Source organism: Balaenoptera physalus (genome assembly GCF_965194825.1).
Source record: "Balaenoptera physalus genome assembly, chromosome: X".
NCBI lineage: Eukaryota > Metazoa > Chordata > Mammalia > Artiodactyla > Balaenopteridae > Balaenoptera > Balaenoptera physalus.
The window spans coordinates 22,896,719-22,912,100 of NC_138903.1; the positions used below are offsets into that span (position 1 = coordinate 22,896,719).

The 15,382-nt window shown below is 38.5% G+C and overlaps 1 long non-coding RNA gene across 1 annotated transcript in view; it reads left to right on the forward strand.

Moving 5' to 3' along the window:
- Nucleotides 1-1,311: 1,311 nt before the first annotated feature.
- LOC309653014 overlaps nt 1,312-15,382 on the forward strand; it is a 226,922-nt gene continuing 212,851 nt past the window's right edge. The window contains exon 1 of the long non-coding RNA XR_014258979.1: nt 1,312-6,048. This is a non-coding gene — a long non-coding RNA (uncharacterized lncRNA). The remainder of the gene's footprint in view (nt 6,049-15,382) is intronic.

Consider the following 15,382-nt stretch of genomic DNA (forward strand, 5'->3'; position numbering starts at 1 on the left):
GCTAAGGACAGACTCTAGAAGGCCCTTCAGCCTTAAAATCCACTAGTCCATCTTTCCAAGACTACCTCTTGCCCAAACTCTATCTGCACTCTAGGCCTCTAGGCTCCAGGCATGTTGGAGGGCCTGCCATGCTTGAGAGCTCTCCCTCTATTCCCATCCTTTGCTTTCTCAAGCCTTCGTGCCTTTGGCACCCTGGGCCCTCTTATGGAAATGTCCTCCCAGCAACTCCCAGTCATCCTTTTAAGGTCTTGCTCAGACATTGTCTGCTTGGGAAGCTTCCTCTAACCCTTATGTGTAGATTCAGTACCCCTTCTTTGTAAATTCCTCTGTAATACTATTTATCAAAATGTATTGTTGTCCTAGATCGTGAGCTTCTTGAAAGCAGGTGTGTATTTTAGATCTTAGTGTCCCTAGAACCTAGCAGTGTCTGGAAAATAGTAATTGTATTTAACTTTGTTGAAAGAATAGAATCAAACTAATGTTTATAGAATATTAATAAATTGAAAAAAGCATGGCTATATCAGAGTGTCAGCAGGAAACAGATGGAACACTCAGATTAAATAATTTGAAGATAGCGTAGTAAGGGAACTCTATACATGGGGGTAGGAACCAGGAGAGAAGGTGCAGTGAATTGGGGCTAGGTATATCAGGGAGGTTGATGGCACCATGGCCTGAATGAGCAAGGGGTGGGAGCCGTTACTGGAACCTAGGGGCTGGTGAGGGTGGGCAGGGAGAGAGAAAGAGAGAGAGAAGGAAGGAAGGAGGGAGGGAGGGAGGATGAATGAGAGAATGAATGAATGAATGGAAGAATGAGAGAGAGAGGCAGCTTCTAGATAGTAGGTGTCAGATCTCCTGCACGGACTCCCTTTGGCTGAACCCAAACAAAAGCTGTAAGGAAATGGAGCATGTTGACGTAGTCCCCACAGACCAGGCTCCAAGGACCAAAATTAGGATGTAGAAGGGTGGAAAGTAGATCTGAACCAGGGTAACTGGAAAATATCCAGCACCATGACATAGTGAAGAGAATCATGGCTTTTGAAGTCTGACAGACCTTAGTTTCAGATCCAAGTGTTTGTATTCTCTAGTTGTGTGGTCATGGGTAAGACGTTTACGTATCTAAACTTTAGTTAGTAGTCATTGTAACAATGCCACTTTGAGGTTATGATTAGGATTAAATGATGTGTGTATATATGTGCCTTATAGTTTGTCTAACATAGAGTAGGCCTAATAAGATCAAGATGTCATGTTTTTATATTTTAAAAAAGTTAGATTTTTTTTCTAAACTGAGTTAAAAAAAACAAAAACAAAAACAGATCGTGTGCCTTATCCTTGCCAGTCCTCTCAAGTCCATCCACAGATGGTGGAACCATAGCAGAACTAGTGCCATGAATGGAAAAATGTTCCAAATCATCCTGAGTCAGTATTATCCTCACGAGCTTTTGTGTATATGTACATACAAAATGAAGCTGGAAAGCTCAAAACTGCCTGCATCTGTACCTTTACTAGCTGTTTGTTATTTTACAGTGATGCACGATTTGCTGGAGAAGTATTTACATTTTCCTCATATAGACTATATCTGCTTTCAGAAGTTGTCCAGTTTAAATAGCAAGAATTCATCCATTGAAGATACACAATTTGGTCAAAACATCTGTTTGATATTCTGTGCAATGAACTTCATCTATTCTTCATACAGAAAGAACACATTCTTATAATAAACGTTTTTTTTTTTGGTCACGGCAATCACGCAGCTGCAGGAAACATGGTTTATCATTAGATAATCACATCCTTGGGGATTGGATGCGCCCGACTGTGTCTTATGGTTTCTGTGTTGGAAATTTAATTTTCTCATAAATGTCAGAACTGTTGCCTTGCCACATATTGCTTAATTAATAATTAAACCATAATTCCATCCTCATAAACTATATTTAAATCTATATGCTGTATGTCTGTATACATAATACGAGCGGGACTAAACATAGATAACAGAATCTTTTGTATCTCAGATAACTGCATTTACATTTCATACCCTAGTATTAACTTGTACTCATTGGTACATTATTCCATCAGTGAAAACATCGGCTCATAAAAATAATTTAATTGAAGAAACATAGCCCGGTTCTTAATATCCTCCCCCTGCTTTCTAATATGTATCATCAGCCCAGAGTTTTAAGAGATCAAGCTAAGGGTAAGAATGACTGTGAGTAATAACTAAAAGTTAACTGATCACTTTTGAGATGGGCCCTGAATCTGAGTCATGATTATGAACAGACTAGAAATATTTTGGTCATTCAGAAATGATTGGCCATGTGTGTTGTTATAGCAGCAAGTGACACATCGTTTCCCTGTATTTAAAGTGGAAGATATCTGTCACTGCTGTGGTCAGATTGCTGAGAGCCTGTAGATCTGTGAGGACCTTCCTATTATATCAGGTGCAATTTAACTCAGTTTTTGAGCAAGATGGCCCCTGAGCGTGTGCCTCCAGGGTGAATCCTTGTCACTAGGGGGCAACAGAGTGTGGGGAGTTCTGAGCTGATGAGCAGGGTTTAGAGGTGGACAGCTAAGACCGTTTCACACTGGAATTAGTTTTAGTTGGTAAGAAAACAAATGGTAAATTACAATGAAGTTACTTTTTTTTAACTATTCAGTATTTCTCTCATTAGCATCTCTTCTCATTATGGGACAAATATACTAGTCCCAGGAGGAGGATGAGAGCCACACAGAGCATAGCCATTCCCCGCTGACGCCAGCCTAAATCAATTGAATTTCCAGCTGGCAGCAGACACAGGGGTGAGCCCAACCTAGATCAGCCGACAGTCAGCTAAATAAATGTTTCTTGTGCTATGCCATTGAGATTTGATGGTTGTTTGGTTTGTAGCATGATTATGACCATAGTTAACTGCCCCTTGCCTTCTTGATCTTTCTTAGTCTCCCCTACCAACATTCATGTAGATTTGTTGATAGTAATGGTGGTTACCATTCACTCTATCTATTACCCGCTATGTGCCAAGTTCGTTATGTGTGCTAGCTCTGATTCTCACATAATTATTACCCAATGTTAGAGATAAGCAGAACAAAGTTCAGAGACATGAAGTTCATCTAATTGCTTGCTTGACATCTCCACCTTGTGTTCTTACAGACATCACAAACATTTGTTCAAAACTGAGCGCCTTATCTCCCCCTACCTCCGCCCTCCACAACCCCCAGTCTTCCCCACCTCGGTTAATGGCAGTTCCGTCTTTCCGCTACAAAACCTTGGGGCTGTATTTGACTTTTCTCTCAGACCTCAAATCCAGTTTATCGATAAATCCTATTGACTGTACATTCATAATTATTTCTAGAATCAGATCACTTCTCACCACATCCACTGCCACCACCCTTGTCCAGACCATCACCTCTTGCCTGGATTATTGCGTTAGTCTCTTATCTAACCTGGCCACTTTCGCTCATGCCCTTCTGCAGTTGATTCTTCACATAGAACCTAGAGTAATCTTCTAAAAATATTTGTTAAATCATGTCACTCTTCTGTGAAAAACATTCTCAGAATAAAATCCAAATTTCCTGCAGTGATATATAAGACTCTACACAAGTTTTCTTCAATGGAATATAAGCTCCGTGAGGACAGGCGTTATTATATCTTGCTCGCTGGTATTTCCACGGGGGCTGAATGATGCGCAGTACGATTGTAGGTGATCAATAAATATTTGTTGATTGAATGAAGGCAGGTAACCTTGAGTACAGGTTATTCATTTAGATGGAATGTAAATTCGGTTTGATCTAACTTCAGTAACATTCCAGTTTTTCATCACTCAGCCTATGTTCAACTTTTATGTAGTATAGACAAATATTTTAGTCCTTTCCCTAATGACTTGTTTGTCCCCTTCTTTCTTCTGTTCTTTAATAAATTTTACCAGGTGAAAAATGGATTGGTAGTTGTGGTAAGGATAGGGGTAGCTTGCTAAGATGTTTTGTTTGCATGATATTAGGATTGGAGAGTGAAGGGTATGACTGTTATCTCCTCTCTTAGTGGCAAAAAATGAATCTACAAGGTAAGGCGGGGCTGAAAGGGCTCCCGTTGGGGAGCTTGCCTCATCTTTGATAGTGACTTTTAGTTTTATGTAACTAAAAAAATTTCCATTATACAATCTGAAAGCAGTGTTTTCTAAGCTTGTGACAGAATGTCTCACAGCCTTCTACCAGAAAATAGGTGGTCTACTTATCTTTCAATATTTCCTTTTATTCTGTCGATACCAGAGATGGAGACTCACTTCTTTTGTAATAAGCCTTCATGTTTTGGAGATCATTATTAAAACACCTCCTGTTTTTCTTTTCTTTGGGTTTAAATTATGTCAAATCATTTAACCTTTATTCCTCAATCCTATTTTTAAATCTTTAATCATTTTCATTAGTTTGCTGTAAGTCCTCGTCAATTCTTCACATATTAAAATTTGAAGGTCCTCTATTGGTATTCTTCAATAGGGTATTTTTCTATTTTAGTGTTGAATATATAAGCACAGACATGATTAATTACACAGACTCTTCTGAACTGAATACTTAACCAGAATACAGACATATTCATAGTGTAAATACTATATAATGCTGCTTTATGTCATAGTGATATTTTTGACTTTTAGTTTTTATATTATTATTCAATCAACTTTAGAACACTTAAAAAAAACCTCTCTTTATGTACATACCATACTCTAAAACTTTCAAAAATAGTTTTAAGTAGCTTTCCAGGGCCTTGTGATCTGTGTACCATTATAGTTTTTAGATTTAGAGCACTAAGCTTTTAATTTATGAGTGAAATGACTATTGCAGTGATATTGCAAAAAAAGAAAAATCCTTTGAGTCCCACCAAAAAAAAAAAAAGGTAATTCTATGATATTTGTATTGTTTCCACATATATTACCAAACCACTTCCTTTCAACTAGGCTAAGAAACACTATGATCTGGAAACAGAATTCTCAGAGATTCCTTTATAAATATAACTCCCTTCTCCACCCCCTGTAGCATAAAAACAATGAGTCAACAATTTGTTCACGCTTACTTTCTGATCTTATGTTTTTAAGAATTAAAGAGATAATGTGCATCCCTGATATTAAAGGCCAATTATGGCATAATCTCTTTTACATAGATTTAACCAATAAAAAAATTCTTGGATTATCCTTAAAATACAGGAAAAAGACATAATTGGCGCACCTCGATTAGCTTTTAAGACTTGCACATTTATTTGATGAGGAGACTATAACTTGCTTGAATTGTCCATTTTGACATCCATGCTCTCTTGAATAAAAATGAACTAAGAACTATGTTTTTTGGGAAAGGGAAGAGACAGTTTTTCCCAAGTCCCTCTTTGGCTTTGAAGAAAGATGATTTCTGAGAAAGAGGCTTTCCCTTTGTTTCTAGAAGAATTATTTTACAACCTGATTTTCTGTAAATGAAATTGTCGTTAAGTCAAGTCAATTTACTTAGAGGCGCTTAATCCTATGTTGAAATTTCTTCTTCCTTAAACATCAATGAATTGCCATCAGGAACATCCCTGAAAACTTTTATTAGCCAATGTCTGGCTGATCATACCCACTTTTTGGAATCAATATATATCATGGAAATTGGTTTTATAGAACAAGGCAGAGATGGTACATTTTGTTAGTTTTGGAAGACAAAATTTTTTATTGTTTCAAACGAGAAAATTCCAAGACATGGACTGCATCCAATGCAATCTTCAACCTACTCTAATCTTGAAAGTTTATTTTTAAATTAAAAATTGTCAAACAAGCCAGGGTCCTTGATCACCAAAGAGTAGATGGAAAGTATACCTAAGTAAAAGAAGAGAATTTTTATGCTTAATATTAGATATTCAGAGCAGTGCTGTTCAATAGAAACTTCTGTGAAGACAGAAATGTCCTGCAAGAGGGAAGAGATATGGGGACATATGTATACGTATAGCTGATTCACTTTGTTATAAAGCAGAAACTAACACACCATTGTAAAGCAATTATACTCCAATAAAGATGTTAAAAAAAATACAAAAAAAAAAAAAAAAGAAATGTCCTATATCTATGCTGTGTAATATGGCGGCCTCTAGCCACAGGTGGCTGTCAAGAACTTGAAATGAGCCTCATGCAACCGAGGAATTGAATTTATAATTTTATTTTATTTCAGTTTAATTTAAAGATAAATCACCCCATGTGGCTACCATAATGGACAGTGGAGAATTAGAACAGTGACTGATTAAGACCAGTCCCCTAAACATGCCAGTGAACAATCGTGACCAGACTTTCTTATTCAGAACTCACATGTGCTTTCTTGGCAAAAGATTTGATCATTATTAGAGTTTCTTTGTTGACTTGAGCGACCTTATGGGGCCTGTGATCAGTGAGGAAGAGAGTCTCAGAGAATCCAGGCAAATAAAGAGAGAAAGGTCAACTGGACTCTAGACCCACCTTCTAATTGCAGAAGATATAAATGTAGCTATAAGCAATATTTTAATCTTAGAAGCCACCATGCTGTGTAGGACTCTACAAAGACGTATTTTACCATCCAGGGTTCTTAAGATAGTGAGTTTTTAACCCGAGGGATGGCGAGATACCAAGGGCTGCTGTTGGCAGTTCATTTTCATGAGTTTCTCATGGCCCAGTGGGAAAAGAAAGCAAATGAAGCCTGCTTTGGTCAAGGTCCTTGTGTTCCAAATTTGTAGCTTGCTAGAAGAGCCTGTTGCACTCTCCGTGGCAACACTGAGAGGGCACTTTTAGGCAGGTGTCCTTACTTGGGGCTCATGGACCAGATCTATTCTGATTATCTATTGCTGCATAACAAACCACCCCAAACTTCGTGGCTTAAACCAACAATAAGCATTTATTTGCCTCACACATCTGCAGTTTGGGCAGGGCTCAGTGCTGACAGCTCATCTCAGCTCCATGTGATAAGGGCTGGGGCAGCCAAAAGTCTGGGGATGACTTAAAGTTTGGGAGCCTGAAATCATACAAAGGGTCATTTTTCTTGTTCAGTTGTTGAGGCTGGCTATTGGCCGGAACACCTCCATGTGGCTGCCTGGCTTTCTCACAGCATGGCAGTGCGTTTCCAAAGCAAGCCAGGGGGTCCAGGCAGGCGCTGCACTGCCTTTTGTGACCTAGCCTTGCAAGTTATACGTCACCACTTTTGTGACAGTCGTGACCCCATCCAGATTCAAAGGCCAGGGACATCTATCCGACCTCTTTATGAGATATGGATGGATGCTTTTGAGACACCTTGAATTTGTAGGCAGATTTTGTTTTTATTTCCTTTTTCCTGTGGGTAGCATCCATCACTTAATATGATTCTCCAAGTAGTTTAGAGATATAAACAATTTTCATAACCCAAGGGGGAAATGCAGACTTCTTCACCACCTACCTAAGGGCACAGTCTTGGAAGTTAAGGAATAGTATGATAGATGATACTGCTTGATGTTATGTAGATTAGTGTTTCTCAAGCTCTAATGTACGTACAAATCAGGACCTTGTTAAAAATGCAGACTCTGAATCAGTAGTTCTGGGTGGAGAGCAGGCCTGGAGTTGGTCTTGAAATTCTGTATTTCTAATAAGTTTCTGGGTGATGCCGCTGTTGCCGGTCTGAGGTAGGCTACACTTTGAGCAGCAAGAATATAAGCATTTTTCCCCTACTGCAACTTTGGAGCTGTGTATTACTAGAGATATTATAATATATTATAACACAATTATTAATAAATAATAGTTTTAATTACTAATAATTATGCAATCAAGTGGTATAACATGAGCAAAGTGCCAGCACATAGAAGCTACAAATGATTCATTTCTAAATCCTTAATCAGCCCAGATATTCTCCTGGCGTGACACACCAGCAAGGTCAATCCTGTATTCGTGGCAGCCGCACACAGTCTGGGCTGTACACTGCACACCTGTAGTGGCTGCCATTTGCATAGACGAGGATGTGAGCATTGACTTGTGGAGTTGTGAAATATGGTGGCCTTGAATGTTCTCAAAAAACAAAGAAAAGAGAAGCAGTATTATTTAGAAAAGTCATCACAATTTTCTCTACTGTTATTCCTTCCATTTGTTTTGTTTTGAATTATCAATCCTGATTTGGGTCCTAGTCTTGTTAATTCATTGACTTCTAACATCTAGAATTGGGTAATACTATCTGAAACCCAGTTTCCCCCCTTCATTCCCAGTTCTTACCCTTTTATCAAAGTTCTTGGTCAAGGACAGTAGGTACTTAGATACTGTTTGTATAAGCAATAGTAAACATATAGAGGGCTTTTTTTCAACTCCTACTCTAGATCACACAGTGGCTGAGGATGAGGATGTCTGGAGCCTTGTTGATGGGGTTGGAGGCTGCATGACCTTTGCTGTAGTCCTGTTAATTTCACATTTTCCTCGCAGAAGCTATCCACTATATACAGAAAGAGTACTCTCAAGTTTTAAAATTAAATAATGTGCTATGGAAACAACAGTAACAGATTTCTTGAAATAATTACATTTTGATTCAGAAACTTTGAGGTATATCAGGTGCTCTGGTCCCTGAAGGGCATGGCTGAGTAATGACAACATTGATTTCTCTGGAGCAGCTGCCTCATTAGTATAACTGAAATTATTTTAGCGGAAGTGTAACTGGTTTATAATTTACGGTCGCATCTCACATGTGTGTGTGTGACTTTCTTTCTTTTGTACAGAACCTCAGTTCACAAACCCCCATTTCTACCAATTTTCCCAATCAAAAGTAACTTAATTACTTCCAGATTTAAATGTGGTTAACTCAGAATTTAAACTTAGTTAATTTAATATTTTCCACTTTCCTGTTCTCACCTCTACCCAGGGATATTCTAAGGCCTTGGAGAATTTACATTCATAAAATGTACATTCACCCATTTTTCTGGTTGTATCAGTTAGCTATTGCTGTGAAATAAGCCACCCCATAACTCGGTGGCTGATACAATAAACATGTATTACTGCTCATGAGCCATCAGCTAGATCTTGTTCATGGTCTTGGGGGATTCATTTAGGTATCTGCAGCCCTGCTGGGCTAGGGCTCACTGACACATCTGGGGTTCATCTGTCAGTCGTCAGGTCTAGGATGACTTTCGCTGGGTTAACTGCGCTCTCCTGCACGTGATCTCGCATCCTCCAGCTGGGTAGCCTGGACTTATTCAGGCGGTAGTGGCAGGGTTTCTAAAGAATACGTAGAAGAGCGAATAGTCCCTTGAGGTTCAGGCTCAGAATCACACACTCGTGGCTGCCCTTCGTTCTATTAGCCAAAGTCAATCACAAAGCCAGACCAGTTTCAGGAGTTGGGGAGATAAATTCCACTTCTGGATGGGAGTTGCTACAAAATCACGTTGCAAAGACTGTAGATACAGGGAGAGGTGAAGTATTGTAACCATTCTTGCAATCAATTGACTGCACTGGCACTGGGGGAGAAGCCTCAGGTTTTTTCTGAAAACTCCCATCCTTGCCCACCTCTCTCTAATGTACTTTGGCCCCCCAAGGTTGTTGAACCTCAAGCCCTTTGCTTAGATCGACAACTGGGGGTCTAAATTTCCTATGATGCCCTTTGATCATGATGGCGGCACACTCTGTGTTCTCCGTATCCTGGTGTGAGATTCCTTTTGGGTGTCCACTCTATTTCTTGACCAGTTTTAAGCTACTCGTGCACTACATTTAACTTCATTCACAATTATTGCCACACAACTTACTAAACATTTTACTGAGTTATCTCATTTTGGGGGGGGGGGGGTCTGTCTCTACCACTTAGAGTGTAATCTCATTGAGAGAGGGATTTTTGCCCTTTTTAATTATTGCTGTATCTCCAGCACCCAAGGCCAGTTCCTGGAACATGATAAGCCCCCAGAGAAGTTAGCTGAATGAGTAAACGATCACATGGGAGGATTCAGAGAGTTCTCCCCTTCATGTCCATCTGCCTACACATCTTCCTCATTTTTTTGATTCTCTACTACTTAACTCTCAGCCCTTTAAACAATTGCTTGATAAGTCTTTATAATAAAAAAACAAAATTTGTCTCTCAAGTTTGTGGCTCTTGAAATTGAGAACTAAGACTTTTGGAAATATTGTTTCTGCTATTTTTCTGTTTCATTTTTACTTCTTGTAAAAATGTAATTGATCTTGAAAGAAGATCAATTAGCTTCTCGACTGTGTTCATACTCCCCTTGTGGATGCTGAATGGTGGAGAGAAAAGTAATGGACTCGAGGAAACTTACCCAGAAAAAAACCCGTTCATTAACATCTCAAAATATTATCCTGCTTTGCAAGTTAAAACTTTGCCATTTCTAGCCGATTCCAATTGTGATGATTACTTAGAAGACTGAAAGTTTAGCTGAGCCAAGCAATTTCACTGAATTAATTTCATTTTTCAGAATTTAAGGCAAAAATATCATGTCTAAACTAATTTGTAATGGATGAAATGGCACTAAGTTGAGTGTCAGAAATCACACACTTGTGTTTTTGCTGTTCTTATACTACCTTTGTAAAATTTCATTAGCACTAATGGAAGGAAACCCCAGTCTGAAATACTGGGTAAATGTCAATAACTATATTAAGACAACCTACAAGTGCACATGAAGGATAGATTAAATTTCCTATATACCCTGTTTCCAAAATCTAGTCCCACAATTACTGTCATCATCTCGGGTGCTCTGCCTTCTTTGGTTTGCCTTTCTGATCTGTTTTGAAGGATGTCAGATTAACTTTCCTCAACTTTTCAGATTAACTTTCCTCAACATTATATCAGGCCACTGGCTAAAAACTAGAAGTATATCAGTTATTACCCATTAGATATAATCCAGATTTCTTCAATCTGTGTTCAAGATTTGCTACAGAATGGTCCAAATACCTTTTCTTACTTTATATTCTGTTTTTGACCACCTCCATGTGACAAATTTACTACACGCTGTCATGAAACTCAGTCTATGATGTGGATGTGAAGTGGCCCAGAGGTAGATAATCTTGTATTGAACTTAGTAGAAGATGTCACAGCAGCACACAGTGGACTCTAGAACGCACTCTATATTAAAGCCTGTCCTAACTGATCCAAAAGAGGAGGTATGCATATTACGGCGGTCATAGAATAATCCAGACAAATGCATTTGGATGGGTTTTCTTCAGTGCCTCGGGCTCACAACTACTCACCCGTTCCCAGGGTGCCACCAGTCATGTGATTCATGCCAGTTTGTTCACATGGGCCTGGTCAGCCAACCGATTCTTCTTGTTGTCAGAAGCATTCTTACTTATTCAAACAGGAAAGGAAACTGACATTTATTGAGAACTTTCTGTATGACAGTTTCAATCCCACAGATTTGACAGAATCTATGCCCATTGTGCTTCATGTTAGTGGTAGGTATTGGGTCCTTCTTTTCTTACTTATTTTTCCTCTTTTGCATGCCATCAGCACAGATAAGCTATTGACTGTAGATAAATGTTACTTAAGATTTAGATTGTGAAATACCAATTTACATTCTGAATTATGACAAGCTTCCAAATCTTAGAAGATTTATGTAAATTATTGTTCTTGGGAGTGTTTAGGTCTGTATGCATAGACCTGGTCAAGTAAACTTTGGCTTTTCATTTTTTGAGAGTGAGGAAGAAGGTTTTAGTTAGCTATGTCACTCTACAATTTTTTCTTTTTGCCAGTCTTTATGCATGTTGTATTTATGGATGGATAGCAAACAGTTAATTTCTAGATTTTTTCCAGGAGATGAGTGTCTTGGTTGCTGTTTTTGTTTTTGGCAAGATGCAGTGGAAATGACAGAAAAATGTAAGAATGATAGGGGGAAATAATTCTAGTTGTTAGGCACATACAAACAATAGGAAGGACAATACTTATTGAAGTTGCTACAGTCAAAGATGATGTAGAGCAGTAAAAGCTAAGAGAAGCCAGTATTTGAGGGAATTATGGGCAAAGACATATCTCCTTGTATATTATTTGAAGCAAGGGGGACTTGCACAGAGAATATAATGTTGTTAGAGCTATAATATGTACTCTCTTTCGGAAAAAGACAACTGATTTGTATCATAGCTTCTGAAACTAAAATTTTACTTTAAAAGAATTTCACATTTTGGGAACTGGGCATCTATAAGACTATTTGCCACTTAGGAACAGAAATTGCCTCTTTCTACTAATTAATCATCAGCCATCTACCAAGTACTTCCTACACATAAGGGCCTTTGGTGGACGCTGGCGCCATCCAAGGACGGTGGAAAGCAGGCCTCTTCTTGAGGGGTGTATCGTCATCTGGAGAGGATCACTTGAACAAATTTTCCCTTCTTTTCCAGAATACTATTATTTTTTACTTTTCTTTCTAGCTCTCTAGATACCTTTTGCCATTCTCCTCTTTTGGGGCCCTCTTCCTCCACCTTTCTCTTGTTGTTGGTATTTCTCAGGTTCGATGAAAATCTCCATTTGTGTGATCCCGCCCTTTACCTCTGCTTTATCTACTACCCATGTGCTGATGACACCAAAAGTCTTATCTCTAAATTGAACACAAGTGGCCTAAAATCCTGTGCCATATGACTAGGGTGACCATATAATTTATTGACAAAACTGGAACATTTGGGGGGATTGAAAATAGTGCTATTAATTTTTTTTTTCCGGGGCAATAACCATAAACAGAAACCACCCTGGGCAAATCTGTAGCTGTGGTCACCCCACATGTACCCAGGAGCCCATTGGATAGCTCTACTTGGGTGTCTTTCAGGCACTAAAATATGATGGGCTGAGAGAACTCCACTTCCTGCCCTTCTGTTTCTGCTCCTCCTGCATTTTCCACCTCAACACAATCATCCCCCCAGTTGCCCAAGCCAGAAATAGGGTCAGTAGCCATGACTTTTCCTGATCCCTCACCTTCTCTTTTATGGGTCACCAGATTCCATCATGTGTTTTCCTTAATAATGACTAATAAATCTGTCCCCTGGGTCCATGTCTCCATGCCTGTTGCTATTGATTTAGTTGAGGCGCTCATTTTCTCACCTGGATTAGGAAATAACCAATTAAAAGGTTTGCTGCAGACCTTCTGACATGAATTCCTTGAATCCTTTCCTCAGATTGCTTGTAGATTGTCTGTGTATCTATATATACATCACTCCTCAGTTTTAAATCTTCCAGACTTCCTCCAAATTCCTTTCAGGATGACATCTAAATTCCTTAGTAGGACATTAAAACCCCTTATGACTTGGCTCTTGTGGGCCTTTCAGCCTCCTTTCTCATCGTTCCTCACTTAAACCACACCTTTGTGTTTGCTCCTCCCTCAGCACCCAGACTGGCCTTCTCTCCTCCATTCTCTCATTCAGGATCATTCTTCACTTCTCTTACTGGCTGCTACTTCTCCAGGAAACTGTTCCTGAACCTTTGTTGAACATCTGAATTTATTTTTCCTTAAACAGTAATTCTGATTACAATTTTCCCTCACATATTCAATTATCCATTTATTATGGTTTTTTCAATTGTATAATGTATATACAGTGAAATACCCAAGTCTTCATTGAACTATTGGATGAGTTCTGACAAATGTATGCACTCATTTATCCAACACCCCATCAAGATACAAACATTTATTATCACCCCTGAAAGTTCCCTTATGCCCCCTTCTAGTCCACCCCCATCAACCACTGTTCTGATTTTTATTGCCACTCATTAATTTTGCCTGTCTCTGATTTCATATAAATTACTTATTTTCACCAAGCAATAAGCCAATATTCATGTTTATAAATGGTATTGCTTTATTAGATTTTTAGTGGACACAGTTGATTTAAATGTCTAATGTTGATGAAGAAAACTTTCTAAGTATTGATATTTCATAATGTGCTTGCTATAACCAACAGAAATTATGGTCATTGTATAGGCTGGTTTTACATTTTCATAGACTGCTTAAGGCCTATGTTTTGGGAATTCAGTAGTATCTTCTTTTTCTCTTATAAAAATGAGGAAGAGATTGGGTGTCTGCCTCATTCAGCAAGATTCTGCTTAATAAGGCATACTCGTAATGTCAGAAAATATGCTAGCTATGAACCAGCATGCATGTAACTTGAGCAAGACTCCTAATGAGCTCTGTAGGGGCAATTGCGCATTAGAATTCCAAATAAGGAGAAGCTAATTGTCAGCCAAATTTACAGTCAAAGGAGAAGGATTAGTGATTATATTAACGTCAAGATGGGAACTATATTGCATATTAGGATGAAAACCTAGTGTGTTCTCACACATCACTTGTCGATTGAGGCTACTTTTGTAACAGAGACTTCTACCCGGAAGTGGAGCGGGGGAAGACTTTGTCAAATTGCAAAGCAAATGGATTCAAATGAGGCCAAGAACTTTATCCAGTTCACCACAATTAATTGTTCCACAGCACTAAGAACAGAGTCTGACATAGACACTTAATAAATAGTTAATAAATAAATGAACAAATCATTTTGGTTATTCCTAATGCATGGGAGTAGCTATTGAATTTTTGAGTATGCTATCACATTTAATAATCTTCTGAGGAAAAGAAGTACTTTCATTTCTTAAAATAATATCTGTTCAGCTCTCCAGTGAAATATCGTGTGTAGAAAATGGAATAGTTGAGATGTTTGGAGGGGCTAATGAGCCTTGCTGGTATTATTGAAGAAAAAGTCTTGATAGTTTTAAATGATCTGCATTTGGAGCCAGACTCCTTCCACCTGACACTGAGGTTAAAACAGCCAGCAGTTTTTTCAACTTTTGGCCAAAGCACTGAATTTCCACCCAACTATAGTTCAGTCCCCATTCAGCAGCCATCTCCACGCACACAGTGCCTTTCAATTGATAGCCTCTGAAGGGCTATACTTTTGGAAGAAAATAATAATTTTCATTTTCCTCAATGTAACCCATAAACCATACGAATACCCCATATTTTTATGAAATTGCTATAGAACTGAGAAAATAGGTATTGACTGAGGCAAAGGACCAATTCTAACACTTCCTCTTAAGAACAGGGTAGTAGTTTGTCAGACTATCTGGAGTTGTAGGTTAGCTGGTGAATGTTGCAGATTGCAAAGTCACTCTGCCTCTAAGGACTTTCTGAAAGTAAATTCTACATTAATGGGTGTCATTGCACAGTTGTTTATCCCAAAGAGAATGTGTTGTCTATTTAGGTGAGTAGGTATTTTGTGTATGCTTCCTTGGGAAGTTTAAAGCCCATTAAACTAATAATTATACATGTTTATTAAATATGTTAAATGTATCATTTTGGAGTCTGATATGGGATAGTGGATAGTGGAATTAAGAAAATAAGATTAATCAGTTGAGTGGACCACAGAAGAAAAGTAAGAGGTGTGGCTCGCTGATAAAGTCATTTGACTTCCTCAGATTTCAAGTCCCTTGTTTGTAAAACGAGAGGGTTATG